Genomic DNA, 15,116 nt, shown 5'->3' with positions numbered 1-15,116 from the left:
GCGCACCTCCTCTAGGTATGCCTTCATGTGCTCGTCCTTAGGTGTGTACTCCTTGTTGGAGAAGTTGACGATAAGCTAAGAGTCGCCCTTGATGGTGAGGCGCTTCACTCCCATCGCGGCCGCGGCACTGAGTCTGGCGAGCAAGCCTTCGAATTCTGCGATGTTGTTGGAGACCTTCTTGCCCTGCTGAAAGCAGAGTTGTACCGCATAACAGAGCTTGTCCTTGGTGGGTGAGATGAGGACGGCCCCCGCTCCTGCGCCTTGTCACACAAACGCACCGTCGAAGTACATGATCCATCCATCTGGCTCCTCGTCTCCTGGCAAGAGGGAGCAGTCCTCGCCTACTCCATGGTCAGGAGCGTCAGTCCACTCGGCCACGAAGTTCGCGAGGGCTGCACCCTTGATGACCCTAGTGGTGCTGAACTCGAGATTGAATGCCTGAAGCTCGATGTTCCATTCAGCAACTCGCCCGTCTACGTTCGGGCTCCGGAGCACCTTCTCTAGTGGGTACGCTGAAACAACCTTGATGGGGTGGCCTTGAAAGTAGTGGCACAGTTTTCTGGAGGCGACCAGGAGCGCGAGCAAGAGTTTTTAAGGCATGGGGTAGCGCGCCCGAGCCTCCCTCAGTACTGTGCTGACGAAGTAGACAAGATGCTCGACGAGGGGGGAGGCATCAGCAGAATCTTGTTCTTCGCGAGGGCACGGGTTCTCCATGGCTTCATCAGGCCCGCCCTCGGGAGCCTTGGTGGTCGCGGGGTTGATTGTGGCCTTTGGAGGAATGTCGTCAATTTGGTCGGCCGAGGCCCTAGATGCTCCGTCCTGAGGGTGTTGTGCCTCGCTCGGTGGTTGTGCATCCTGCTGAGGCTTCTTGGACGGGCGTTCCTTCCTGAGCGCCACCAGGGCGGCGCTGGCTGAGTGAGGGGTGGCTGCTAGATAAAGCACCAAGGGCTCGAGAGGGTGCGGTGCCACCATCACCTATGGGCTGGTCAGGTATCTCTTGAGGTCTTGAAAGGTTGCATCTGCCTCTGGGGTCCACTCAAATGGCTCCTTCCTTTTCATCAGCTTGAAGAACGGAAGGGCGTGCTCCCCTAGCTTGGAACTGAAACACCCAAGCGAGGTTATGCAGCCCGCCAGCTTCTGCATCTCCTTCAGGGTCTGTGGGGGGCTCATGTCCTCTATCGTCTTGACCTTCTCTAGGTTGGCCTCGATCCCTCTGTGCGATACCAAGAAGCCCAGCAGCTTGTCGGAGGGAACCCCGAACACACACTTCTCGGGATTAAGCCGAAGATCCACCTTGCGCAGGCTGGCAAACGTCTCCTCCAGATCTCCTATCAGGGTCCCGGCCTCCCGAGACTTCACCACTATATCATCAACATAGGCCTCTGCGTTCCTCCGGGCTGCGAGCCTAGGGCGATATGCATCAGTCGCTGGAAGGTTGACCCGGCATTACGCAGCCCGAAGGGCATGCAGGCGTAGTAGTACACCCTGCAGGGGGTGAGGAATGTAGTTTTCTCCACATCCTCCACGACCATCTTGATCTGGTGGTAGCCTGACAAGGCATCCAGGAAGCACAACAGGTCGCATTCGGCGGTGGAGTCAACGATCTGGTCGATGCGATGGAGCAGGAAGGGATCTTGCGGGCAGGCCTTGTTGAGGTTGGTGAAGTCGACACAAATGGCGCTCCTTCCCTCCTTTCTTGGGGACGATGACGGGGTTCGCCAGCTACTCTGGGTACCGTACCTCTCTGATGACCCCTGCGGCTTGTAGTTTACGGGTTTCCTAGACGATGAAGGCTTGCTTCTTGGTGTACTGGCGGCGAGCCTTCTGCTTTACTGGACGCACGTTTTGGCATACTCTCAGGTGGTGTTCGATTATCCCCCTCGGGACCCCAGCCAGGTGTTTGGGTTCCCAAGCGAATACATCCTTGTTGGCTCGCAAAAAATTGATCAATGCCTCCTCTCGGTCCTGAGGGAGGCCAGCCTCTATGGTGAAGGTTGCGCTGGCCGTCCCATCCTCACTAACCAGCACTTGCTTCGTCTTTGCCCGGTCCTGGGAGAACAATTGCTTCTTCTTGGTCGGTGCTGCTTCTGGGGCCTCCTGACCCTCCTTCTCGTCGGGCAGCGCGGACGCAGCTGACCTGAAGGCGAGCTTGTGGGCCTGTAGCGCGCCTTTAGTGTCCCCCGCCACCGTGAGGACACCGTTGATGCCGAGCATCTTCATGAGGTTGTCCGCAGGGTGGGTCGCAGCCATAAACTGGGCCAAGGCCGAGTACCCCAGAATAGCATTGTACGGCAGGTCGATCCTTGCGATGTTGAAGTCGATGAGCTCAGTGCGGTAGTTTTCGCGGGCCCCGAAGGTGATAGGGAGACAGATCTGCCCCAGGGGCCTGCTGGAGCCACCACCGACCCCGGAGAAAGGCTTGGAGGGGCGGAGCAGGCTGGGCGGCACGTGCAGCACGCCGAACGCCTTCGAGGAGAGCATGTTGAGGTCGGCCAGCCGTCGATGAGGGTTCTGGTGACCGCCATGTGGCAGACGGTGGGGGTGCAAAGCATTGGGAGCGCGCCTGCTCCCGTCGTGGCGGCAGGATGATCCTTGGGGCCGAAGATGAGGTCGGCCTTGGGCGCCGCCCAGCCCGGGGGAGCCCCCGAGCCCGCCTGCGTGGCGCCTACACGCCGACAGAACTAGTTGATGTGGCGGTCGGAGGGTGGTGCCTGCGAGCCACCTAGGAGAGCTGCAACGACCGGGGGCGCCGGTGCCACGTAGTGGGCGAGGAAGAGGTCGCACAGCTCTTCCCAAGAGGCCACAGAGGATGTCGGCAGGTTGAGCAACCAGGCGCGTGGTGCGCCTACGAGGGCCATGGGGAGCCAGTTGGCCTTCACCTTGTCATCTCCGTCGGCCGCCCAGACTGCCTCCTCGTACGCTTGAAGAAAGGCGGCCGGATCCGCCGCGCCGTCATAAGTGCGGAAACATCTCCGGTCGGAACTTGGGCGGCCACTGCACCTGCCACGGGGAGAGGGTGAAGCAGCGCAGCCCCGGCGCTTCTTCGGGAGTGCGTGTTGGCTGGGCCGACGGGGGAGCGCCCGCCATTGGAGCCTGTGGCGTGATTTGGCGGTCGGGGTAGAAGATTTCCGACGCACCCCTACCTGGCGCGCCAAATGTCGGACTAAGGGATCCGCAAACCCTTGAGAGGTTCGAACCCTGGGGTGCGTGCGGAGATCTCAACCTACCCAGCCTGCCTATTCACAATCCTCCTAATCCTAGCGCGTCAAGCTCAAAGAGACAAAGAGACACAACAGTTTATCCTGGTTCGAGCCACCTTGCGGTGTAATACCCTACTCCAGCGTTTTGGTGGATTGCCTCGAAGGGCTGAGGATGAACTAGTACAGTGGATGAACTGGCCTCAGGAGGTGAGGTGTTCTTGAGCTCAAGGGAGCTGGTGTGGTATGAGCTAGTTTGACCTGTCCCTCTATGGTGTTTGGCTAGTCCTATTTATAGTGGCCTTGGTCCTCTTCCCAAATGTTGGCGGGAAAGGATCCCACAACGGCCAGATTTGAAAGGGGACAAGTAGTACAACTTATCCTGACAAAAGTAGTCTTTGCCTGCGAAAAGCCTCTAGTCGTGACGGTGCGGTGGGCTCGTCGATGACCTCCGTCCTGCCGTCCTGGCGGTCTTGGTGTCGTTGCACCAGAATGGAAACCTTTGGCTGATTCCTCGGGACTCCGCGCCTGTGGCTTGCCTCCTTTGCACCGAAGAGGAAACCTGCGCTCTGTGCCCGCCTGGCCTTGGTCGTCACGACTCACGTCAACTGAGCCTCATGAGGTGAACCTTGCATAGAAATCTCCGCCCCTCAGGAGCCAGCATGGGGAGGCCGATCACCACATGGGTCTTGGCGTCGTCCGCCTTGCGAGGCTTGGCCCCTCGCGAGGGTCTTGAGTTGTTGATGTTGAAGCTGGGCCGTACCAGGCCGTCGATGGAGCCACGTGGCGGGCCGCAGGCAAGCAGGGCTGGATACCCCCATATCCAGTATGCTGACAGCAGCAAGGCTCAATCCTCATGCTTGACACCTCAATATGGAAAATGCGTTCTGCGTCCCAAGAAATAAAGAGATTTTGAACCATGAGGATCAACTAATCAAGGGACGATGGTCCATGGTACTCCTTTTTGAGGTACCATGTAACGTCCAAAATGCGATTCTATCACAATCACGTGATGAATTTATTTTGGGGCACAATCGCATTTCGAGCGCATAGCAAAGTGGATATCATTACATCGTATCATTACATAATAGATGGGGATACAGACAAAGGGTCTGACAAAAAATCAACGGAGACAAAAAGAGAAGCGGCGAGTCGGCGCCACCTCCTGCATGTGGCGGCGGCGCGGACGAACCAAGAGGGGCCAACCGAGGCGCTCGAGGATGAGCCTGAGGAGCTTGTCGGGGACATGGGGCCCAGTCGTTGTCGTCGGAGCCACAGGGGCCGGGGATGCCGCGCGTGAGTTCTTGTTGGCCGCCATTCTTGGGATCGAGTTCAGATCAATCCGCAGAGGTTCCTTCAAAAATGGAGGTTCCTACGAGGCCGGCCGGGTAGCTAGTGCTCCAATTATGTAGGAGTATCTGATTGGAGTTTGACTGGCTAGGTTTACGGTTTATGCATGACACGGTGGCGTCTGGTGTGACGCGCTCACCAAGTTTATAGTCAGATCCGTCTGGCCTAACATTGCGCTAGCGCCCGTTCATGGATCCGGTACTCACGCGGTCAGGACTATGACATTTTGACACGTACTCCCTCTATTTTAAAATAGATGACCCAATTTTATATTAATTTTATATTCAAGTTAGTACTGTACAAAGTTAAGTCATCTATTTTGGAACGGAGGGAATAGCAGAACAAAGCTTTATCAGCACAAAATGGAAATGGTCCTACTACTCCTACATGGATTCGTCTATGTTCAAATTAATTGGGGAGGAAAGGGGCCCACCTTGAGATTCAGGGGGCAGATTAGTGAGAGATTGGCTGCGTTGAGAGTCCGTAAGCAAATTCGGTGGATAGCATCCGTAAATGTAGAATTACTGCTGGGCAGTCCATGATTGGATGGGGGGTTGTGGCTCGAGGTTCTGATGGCCATGTGGTGATCGCTCGTGCCGAGCGCCAAGACCGAGCAACAGGCGCCTTTGGGGCTGAGATCAACGCGTTGGCAGCAGCTATTACGACTGCGACGGAGCTTGGTGCCACCCGAGTCGCCTTTGAAACGGACTCGCAGCTGCTAGTTGATGCCATGAACATGAGGATAGCTGATTCCTCACAGTATGTTGCGATCATCGAGGACCTGAAGCTCCAGCTTAAGATGTGGTTCGTCAAATGTAGTGTGACCCATTGTAGGCGCTCGGCGAACTCTGTAGCTCATGAGTTAGCTCAAATCGGTCGAATGTGCTTACCTAGCGTTTGTATGGAGTGGGACTCATCTGTACCGCCCGCTGTGGCTGTCTGTGTCTCCGGGGATATGCCCGAGCGCCGTTAATTTATAAAGCTATGTTTTGCCTTCAAAAAAATGTAGAATTACTAAAAAAAGCTATAGCTCGTACAACTACACGCTCAAAAGAATTTGGCCCTTGCCGCTTAAAAAAGCTACACGTCTTGCTAGCTACTATACCTCAAATCGAGCGGCTTGCTTGTGTGTTTGGTCTGAGACTTGCTTTGCACGTACAAGCGAATGGTAGGCATGGTAGCCTGCTGGGACGAGGCTAGCTTGTGTGCGGACGTTTAAATATCTGATTTTCTTTTTAAAAAATATTACCAATTTTACAATATTTGAAATTGTGAAAAAATCTGAAATTTTAGTATTTTTGGAAGGAGAACAAATTCTGAATTTTTTATATTTTCTGGACATTGTGAACATTTTTTCAAATTCTGCATTTTTTTAAAAATATGAAAAATTTGTTAACATATTTCGAAATTTTGAACAAAATTTTGATTCCGAACATTGTTTGGAAACCGCAAACAATTTTGGAAAGTGTTTTTTCTTTCACTTTTGAGTCTTTTTGGAAGTTGTGATTCCTAACGTTGCGTCTGACTGTCACGCGCCGCACCGCGCAAGCCCCTCACTGGACTAGCTCATTAGCGGCGTGGCGGGATGGTGGATAGTGCATTGTACAAATTCCAAAAAGGGAAATGTGGCCGCTCGGAATCAAACACAAGACCTCTTATAGATGGTGGATGTAGCTAGTCACAAGAGCTATTGAGCATTAGTGATTTCTTGTCACCGCGAAACACTAAAGACTATATTCAGCGGCAGATCGAACAATTAAAAAAAAACACATTTCTTGAATTCTGTTTTTTAGTTGAGACGAACAATTTTTAAAATAAAGATATGTTTTTGCAAAAACATAAAAGAAATTTAAAATTCAGAAACATTTTCTTGGAAAGAAGAATATTTTTACAAACTTCCAAACATTTTCTGAAAACATGGGCGTTTTTTGAAAATGTGTACACTTTTTCAAAGGGTGAACATTTTTTGAGTTTGCAAACAATTTTTGAAAATGTGAACATTGCTTCAAACATTTGAACTTGTTCCAAAAAAACATGAACATTTTTTATAACTTGCGAACAGTTTTCAAAAAACATGAACACATTTTGAAATTTTCAGTTTGTTTTGATAAACATGAATAATTTTGGAAAAATAAACAATTATATGAATTTTGAAACAATTTTTTAAAATTCTATATTTACAAAAAAGGAAAAAATCAGAAAAACAAAAAATTGAATAAAAATGAAAAATGCGATCCACGTGAGGAAAAGAAAAACTAAAAAGGAGAGGAAAACCAGTGAAAATGACAAAAAGAAAGAAAAATCATGTCATGATTTATATTGATGCATCTTATTTTGCCAAGCAGCAAGATATGCTCCAGTCGATGCTATTAACCTGCATGAAATTTCAATTTCTTTCAACATGATGGGTTTCTTTCAACATGATGCTTCAATTAATATATAGAGATCCAAATGGGTTGCATTTCTGCTGGTTTCTTCTATTATAGTAATGTCAGTATTTTCAAAGCAATATCACATGTGCATAAAACACACTACTTAGTACAAATAGCATAGTGGAAGGGGCGTGTCCTATCTAACACCGCACAGCTTCTGCTCAGGCGGTGTGCCATGATTGGCGCGCCCCAACCACTAGTGAATTGAATCAAAGAGGGGAAAGGGGACTTATGAGCCTACACAGTGCCGCCGAAGTCAGCTCCTTCCCCAACACCTCTCTCTCTCTCTCAAAAATCTTGTCCCAAACTTGTCCTTCAAATGGATGTATCTAGCACTAACTTGATGCTAAATCCATCCATTTGAGGGACAAGTTTTTTCGGACGAAGGGAGTATCTATCTATGTATCTAGGTCACCCCCTCTAGAAATGCCACATAACTGAAACTGACACCCCCACATGGGTCGGAGTCCAAACAAGGAGTGGGCGACCCACAATCCAAATAAAAAGCTCAAGAACAAATAAACCCGACACGCACTTGTGACAAACAGACAGATGACAGACAAACGTGTGACGGACAGATGATGTGGTACAAAAATTGGCTTGCTTGACGAAAGTTTGGACACACACCCCTCACAAACCGGAGCAACTCACTAGAAGGCTATTGGTTCCGAGAGGGAACAATGCATGTTTGATGACGAACGGCGGATAGCTTCCTCTTGCGGCCTTCAAATTTTTTGTCCGTGTAATATGCACTGATACTAACTGTCATGTGAAAATTTGGAAAATTTCAAAGGTCATTTGACCTTTTGAAGACATTTAACTGATTTCCTAGCCATTTAATGACCGTAATTCAAATTTGAAATTCATCTACATGCAACGGCTAACCATAACGGTTTGAAAAATCATATTTATGTACTTGTGTGCGAGTTCAAAAATTATCAGACGATGTAAATATCTAATGTTCAAAAAAGAAAATCTAAAATCTAGCAAGACAACCGGCCCCACACGATTAGCACTCTATTTCGCGCCTCGAGTTTTGGAAGGTGGGTGGCGGGCTTTATTAATCAGACACGGTTCTACATTGGGAACCGTCAACTATTATGTTCACACACGGATTTTGCTGCGGGAATCATGTGTAATTCACACTACAGTACTCGTAAATTCCGGCGACCAGCGTGTGTACTGTTCCCGACGATCTAGATTCTGGGCCAATAAATACTACCTTGCTCACGTCGTCCCACCTGCATTCTCATCTAGATCCTCCCTTTGCTCTCTCTCTCTCGACCGCCAATAAATACTACCTTGCTCACGTCGTCCCGCCTGCTCTCTCTCCCTCCCTCCCTCCCTCTCTCTCTCTCTCATCTCAAGCTTGTTCTTCAAATGGATATATCTAGCACTAACTTGATGCTAGATACATCCATTTGAGGGACAAGCTTTTTCGGACGGAGGGAGTATCTATCTATGTATCTAGGTCACCCCCTCTAGAAATGCCACATAACTGAAACTGACACCCCCACATGGGTCGGAGTCCAAAAAGGGAGTGGGCGACCCACAAAAATCCGAATAAAAAGCCCAAGAACAAATAAACCCGACACGCAGTTGTGACAGACAGATGAGGGGCTTTCCTGCATGATCAGACAACCACAACATGAGCAGTGCTACACACACGACGCTTGCAGCCGAAATGTGGACGACACTACATCACAGACCATCCACTGGCAAGTCTGAGCAGCCGTAAGCGCTTGGATCAGCTATCGTGCATGCATCGTTCAACACAAAATCGTCCATCAAGTAGTTCCGCCACAACATTCAACGTAAAGCCGAATAAAAAATAGATGACTGATTTTTAGAAAAGTGTATATATTAGCAGAAAAGAACATCGGTGCTAACAAGATTTAAGAAACCAACGAGATTAATTTAAGAGACAGCACAAATTCTAATGACAATTACACTTGCTAGATTTTTCATAGCAAGGAAGGATGCATTTCAGAGCTTGAATTACATGCTACAACATTATGTGAAGATTCACTATTCAATTAGGACAGAGTAATTTCTATCCACACTTCTAAGGCAAACAATACAAAGGAGGTAACTGCGGCTCCCTCCACATTTTCACATCCGGGCTTGGGACCGGCAAAAGGCAGTGTTAAACCACAACAATACAAAACAGAAGTTATACAACACCAATCATTCAGCAAAGCATACAGGCCACACCATCAAGTAAATGCAACACACACCCACACACAAACACACACACACAGTCACACAAGCATACACAAAATCAAGCGCTTGCACACACGAAAGACAAAGAAACAGACATAGATATGGGCAAATCACACACACAGTCAGACACACATAATGTAGCACTTGCACACACACACACAATGTATCACTTGCACACGAGAAACAGAGAGGAACAGACATAGATAGGGGCACATCACACACACAGTCAAACACACAAACAGAATGGAGCGCGTGTACACAAGAAATGGATAGAAACATACATAGATAGGGGCAAAAATATAAAGCTAATACATGCAAGATCGAAGTATACTCAAAAAATTAATAATAAGCTCTTCCTTCTCTAGAAAATAAATTCTGGGAAACCATGTCCGCTTTGTGTTTTTCAAGAACTTACTTTCTTTAGGATGAGTTGCACCAACTTCAATTTTAGATGATAAATTTGGAATTAAACCCTTACCATCATCATCACCATCACCATCACCATCACCCTCATCATCTGAATCATAACTAGCAAGACCAAGAAGAGCACCTTTAGGAGAACTTAGCCCAGTACCATCAGAATGACCAGTAGAGCCAACATTGTTTGGCTTAGCAGGGACTACAACTTAGCTGTGGTCTCACTTTTGATTCTCCCAGACCAAGCTCCTTGAGCTAGACACACCAGTGGTCTCATTTGCTGCAAGACACAGGCGATAATCAGCAATGTAATTTACCTATTTACATTAAGTTTTAGTGTAATTCACTCACGTTCAGCTGATGTATCATCTTCATTCATAACTTCGATTGCGGTCTCATCAAAAAGATCATCGGAAACCTAGAAATGACAAAAAGTACAAAAGTAAGAAATGGCAGTCTTGTTGAATTTGGAACAGAAGTACATGTTCTGCTAAACCTAGCTAAATAAGTAAATAACCTCCATGCAATGACAAACCTTCAGAAGAACTTCTGTCAACACACGTTTAATTTCCTTGTTGACTGATGCCATCTGTGCCGCTTCGACTTCATCCTGCAAATGATTCAAGTCCAGTACATCGATTTGAAATGAGGACCATGTTAATATCCTAGTCGGATATGAACAGGAACAAAAAGGATTAACTTTTCAGTAACTAGCACCGATTTTTCCACCAGATCCAAAAGAAGTGAACATGTGTACAGATGAAAAAAGACACTGCTCTGGAAAAATGATTGCAGGAACTAGGAGATATGGCAGTACAATAATACAGTATGGCAAGCAACCTCGAGTCTCAAGTAAATAATATCTAGCTTGCTTCACTGACAAATCAAATCGGGGAAAAATTGACACATAGCCATGCCATTTCTCTCACCATTATGAAATCACTATTCTTCAAAAGTTACTATATAAACATTAAAAAACAATAGATGGAAGTAGTTAATTATTTAGTTTCTCAAAGCCGCCAGGCACTAACCTCCACCCAATCTAACAGACCAACCTCCTATCATGATTAAATTAGTTCACTTTGATTTACAAAAGTTGTCCAAACATCATTATCATTTAAAGTCCGCCACAATACTATCTAGCTTTAAACCCGTTAACTTGGACAAGGTACTATTCATACTGAAATAAATCATTAGGGGCAGATTTTTGCATGCAAGTGAATCGCAATAGGGAAGATTAACAGCATAACATGTACTGCACTAATAATTAATAAAATAGTGAAGAGCACCTCATCAGCTTCGATTGATTTTGCTGTACCAATGCTTCTACTGCCAGTTTGGTTAGCTCTTTTTGGTGGTTCTGCGGCATCTTAAGATTCCATGGAATCAGAATTTGTCGGATGTTGCACTGAAGCACTCACTAGAGTTGATTTTTTTTCTTTAGAAGCTCTTCTTGAAGCCAGTTAGGTAGTGGAGGCGGGTGCATGATCGAGCACAAGAATCAGCTAAAGTTAAACGGCTATGATGATAAGCAAGTGAAATAAATGGAACTACAAAACCTACTTTCTTTGACCGTTTTGCAACATTGAAAAGAGTGTTTTGTGTCTGTAGGAAATGCTTCAGATACACTACCAACACCAAATGCTGCAGGTGGAACATAGTTCGAACCAGAGAGTGCTCCAGTATGCAAAGAAGGATCCATCTGTAACTGAATAAAAATATGTATTAATGATGCAAGAAACTATATCAGAGTTCTAAACTTGTGATGCTTGTGGTGGTACAGGAGCTGGATGAAAATATCTAACTGTTGCAGATGTGCCCCATGATTGAGTTGATGTTGGAACTGTGCCATGTTCAGACACTGCTGTAGGAACACAGTGTCCTTAGCAACACAATAAAGAGCAAATGTGACATGTCCATATCCACATGTATGTACCTTAAATACTTAGAAAAGCACTATTCCAGTGACTGGACAACAGTAAAACAAAAATAGAATATGATATCCACATAAGACATAACGAAACACACATATATCACAAAAATGGGTGCTCTGATGACTGAGATAAATAAGATAGGCATGGGATGCATTGGATTGGATGCTCTGATGACTGAGATAAATAAGATAGGCATGGGATGCATTGGATTGGATGCCAAATCGGCCATGCAACATAAATGACAAAATTGGCATATCAAGATCAGAGTTTTACACTATGAAACTTGAGCCTAACTGTACACACCTGCCTATAAACTACATATTCACAAGATTGAGTTAATTGCATTTCTAGCCTGTGAGGAACACACATTATGCTACAAAACTGGAAAAAAAATCATGAAATGTCATAAAAAATACTGTGAGGAACAAATCAATCAATAATCAGAAAGCAAAAGACGTCGCTGAGCCCCACACTCCGCAGGGTTCAGGCCAGGCCATACCGTCGTTGGGGCAGCAGACCCGCCTGCCACCGTCGATCCTGTCATGCAACAATCTCAGCGAAAAATGTGTGCTGTGTGCCGCTGCTGGCCACACGAAGGAGGCGGAGGCGGAGTTGGCTGTGCGTACGGAAGGTGAGATTGGGGGGATCGACAGGGGGCAGAACCGAAGGAGTCGCGTGAGGGAAGAAAAGAAGGGGGAAAATTAGAGCTAAAAAAAGGAAGATTGAGGGCGGGACGGACATGGGAAGTCCAGACGCGCTTTGCACAAACTCCGGTTGGATCGGAGAGGTAGCAAGGTTGGACAGCGGGTCGACCGAACCACAGAGGTCGTATTAACGATTGACCCACTTATGAAGGCGGAGACGGAGTTGGCTGCGCATTTCAAGCTCGAATCCCACATTATGTTAAGATGCACTATTCGATTAGGACAATAACCTAAAACATAAATTTCTATCCACACTTCTAAGGCAAACAATACAAAGGAGGCAACTGCAGCTCCCTCCATATTTTAACATCCGGGCTTGGGACCGGCAAAGGCAGTGTTGGGCCACAACAACCAATCATTCAGCAAAGCATACAAGCAACACACACAGTCAAGCTACACACAGTCACACACACACAAACCACACACACACACACACACAAAGTCAGTCAAAATGCAATATTCACAGTCACACACAGTCAAATGCACAATATCCACAGTCACACATCACAGTCAAATGCACAATATTCAGTCACACACACACAGAGTCACACATCACAGTCAAATGCAATATTTGCCGTCACACACAAATTTCTATCCACACTTCTAAGGCAAACAATACAAAGGAGGTAACTGCAGCTCCCTCCACATTTTCACATCCGGGCTTGGGACCGGCAAAGGCAGTGTTAGGCCACAACAACCAATCATTTAGCAAAGTATACAAGCCACACACAGAGTCAAGCCACACACAGTCACACACACACAAACACCGAGTCACACACACACATAGTCACACATCACAGTCAAATGCGCAATAGTCACACAGTCAAACACACACAGTCACACATCATAATCAAATGCAATATTCGTATAGAGTCACACACATAGTCACAAAGTCAAACCACACACAGTCAGACAGTCACACACACAAAATGAAGCGCTTGCACACAACAAAAGGAACATACATAGATAGGGGCACAAACAGAAAGCAAATACATGCAAGACCGAAGTAAACTCTGAAAGCTATAAATAAATTTCAGAACATGGATGACTAAACTGATTTCTCTCGAGGCGGTGATTCAGATCTTCGCTCCTGAAAACAGGAAACTGGTTAGAGGTTGATTAAGCGATTATCTTCATCACTACCCACAAGTTCGTAGGCCTATGGACAGAAAAGAAATGTTAATTTTTTTCTTGTTCTACTTACTAGAGAAAGCAAGGCATGTATAACATGAGCAACATTCTTATAGAAATCCTGGCTAAGGTAAGCCATTCATACCTAAAAAATTATACGTTTCAAGTTGACAACAGTGGTTGCCTCTTATCGCTCCCAAGCCGATGGCTAGCCTGAAATGACACGAGCAACTTAAAATGTGAGTGACCACAATGTAAATGATGTTTCTATTATTCTTGAAGCAAGAAAAGTAGCTTACGTCATGAGCAGCACCAACAGCCATATTAGAAAAGAAGATTTAGATGACTTGTGATGTGATAAGCATCATATGAGTCAAAAATACTTGGAACTCAGTTTATGATCATAACAGCATAAGTAATTATTCATGTGTGTAAAACAAGTCAGACAAACTGATCAAAATTCATACTCTGGCCATTTGAAAGGATAGAAACTTACCGATGATTCTATGTATCTTGCAACTCCATTAATTCACTTGGTTCGTCGTCTTTGACTTTAGCTATAGGTGAGAAGAACATGAGAACAAATAGAAGTTACACAAATAGAAGTACCCGATTCATGCAATGTTCAGATGTCTGGCACACGGTATGATGTCCAGGAAAGAATGAGGAAGTGGCAGGGGCTATACATTATCCCAATAAGATGTAAGTTGTTTGGCAGTACCTTCTAAGAAGAACTTTTGCTCTTTCTGCCAATTTATTCCCATGTACCCGATGGACGTTAATCAGTGCATGTTCCTCCTCTCAATAGTCCAAGCATCTCTTTGTATGTCTGGATTCAGATGATTATGCCACCTAAGATGTTATGTATGAATTCAAAATCAGCTTCATATTTACCAATCAGCTCTTTATTTAACCAGTGTGTTTCTGAATTAGTAAACATTCCCTGTTTGTCTTGCACAAAGAGGGAAAGGCATTTAAGCAAACCATAAAAATAAAACAATCAAAAGAGTACCTCTCTTGACATTGGTTGCCTATATGTCCGCCTTGCAATGAGATCATTTTGTTGGTCCATACTGCATTGTGAGCACAAATATCAGGTGCCAATAGGTAGTTATGGATACAACACATCTAAAAGAGTAAGTAGCCAGAAATAGCAAAACTTGGCTAAATAAACGTTTTTGGACTTCAGGCATCAACATCGTAAAGTGTAAAGAACGTAAATATACCTGCGTTGTATGCAAAACCAACCCATCAGTGTCCTTAGCAACACAATAAAGAGCAAATGTGACATGTCCAGATCCACATGTCTGCACCTTAAATACTTAGAAAAGCGTGAGACAGCAGTAATACAAAAAAGAGTGATATCCACATAAGACATAATCACAAAAAAGTTCAGAAAAAAGAATAGTGTTAGGTCTGTTCACATTCAACAAACAACAATCAATCGTGACATATAGAACACAAGTTATACAAGCCACACCATCAAGAAAATGCAATATTCACACACAGTCAAGCCACACACACAGAGTCAAGCCACACACATATTCACAATCAAGCCACACACAATCTCACACACACAGAGTCAAGCCACACAAAATCTCACACACACAGCCAAGCCACACACACACAGTCAAGCCACACACATAGAGTCAAGCCACACACATATTCACCATCAAGCCACACACAATCTCACACACACAGAGTCAAGCCACACACAATCTCACACAC

General features: G+C 46.0%; 1 long non-coding RNA gene across 1 annotated transcript; it reads right to left on the bottom strand.

Moving 5' to 3' along the window:
• Window positions 1–13,909: 13,909 nt before the first annotated feature.
• LOC119293389 lies at window positions 13,910–14,932 on the bottom strand. Its single transcript, XR_005143042.1, has 4 exons — window positions 14,615–14,932; window positions 14,401–14,461; window positions 14,110–14,240; window positions 13,910–13,945 (listed from the first exon to the last, which is right to left on the bottom strand). It is a non-coding gene; the product is annotated as an uncharacterized LOC119293389 (long non-coding RNA).
• Window positions 14,933–15,116: the final 184 nt, after the last annotated feature.

The sequence above is a fragment of the Triticum dicoccoides genome, chromosome 4B (assembly GCF_002162155.2).
Source record: "Triticum dicoccoides isolate Atlit2015 ecotype Zavitan chromosome 4B, WEW_v2.0, whole genome shotgun sequence".
NCBI lineage: Eukaryota > Viridiplantae > Streptophyta > Magnoliopsida > Poales > Poaceae > Triticum > Triticum dicoccoides.
Note: the sequence above shows the minus strand (reverse complement) of the source record. Positions and strands in the feature narration are given on the sequence as shown.